Genomic DNA, 778 nt, shown 5'->3' on the forward strand with positions numbered 1-778 from the left:
CAAATAAAAAATTTTAAATGGAAAAGAACGTATAAAGAAGTCTCACCATTCAGTAATAAGAAAACAGACACTCTTCCACCACCAAATGGTCAAAAGCATGAATAGAAGCTCAATGGTGAAAATTCCTCAGTATTGTCTGGTTCATCAGAGAAAGGCCATTTAAAACCACACCAAGATACTACTACATAATCACTAGAATGGTTAAAATTAGAAGACTGCCCAATGGAGCTGGAGAAACAGCTCAGCAGTTAAGGGTGGTACTACTCTTACAGAGGGTCAGTTCCCAACACCCACAGTGGCCAGCTTCAACTTCTGGCCTCATCAAACACCTATGTTCACATGCACATACCCACCCACAGATACAAACATACATATACATAATTAAAAATAAATATTGCAATACTTACCTGGCAGGGGAGATACCATGATAACGAAGTTTGTTTCTCCAGAGCGAGGCTTATACATTGCACTCCAGATGTGCTGACCCCTGCGATTTCCCTAAATGTGGGAAACTCGACTGCATAATTTGTGGTAGAGGGGGACTGCGTTCACGCTCTCCCCTGCAGAAAGATAGATAGATAGATAGATAGATAGATAGATAGATAGATAGATAGATAGATAGAAAAATACATAAATATTGCTCAAGTTTTTGGCTTCTAAGGGAGATAGAATTATTTTTCTCCAGGGATGTGCTCCCTAAAAGGTTGTCCAGGTTCTACTCTCTACACCCATGGTACTTAGAGACAAACACTAATTGGACTCAATAGATCATATAGAT

General features: G+C 39.3%; 1 non-coding gene across 1 annotated transcript; it reads left to right on the forward strand.

Annotated features, from left to right (window-relative positions):
• Positions 1-399: 399 nt before the first annotated feature.
• On the forward strand, positions 400-563 carry LOC118574928. The gene has a single exon (XR_004943802.1). It is a non-coding gene; the product is annotated as a U1 spliceosomal RNA (small nuclear RNA).
• Positions 564-778: the final 215 nt, after the last annotated feature.

This window comes from Onychomys torridus, chromosome X (assembly GCF_903995425.1).
Source record: "Onychomys torridus chromosome X, mOncTor1.1, whole genome shotgun sequence".
In the NCBI taxonomy this organism is placed as follows: Eukaryota; Metazoa; Chordata; class Mammalia; order Rodentia; family Cricetidae; genus Onychomys; species Onychomys torridus.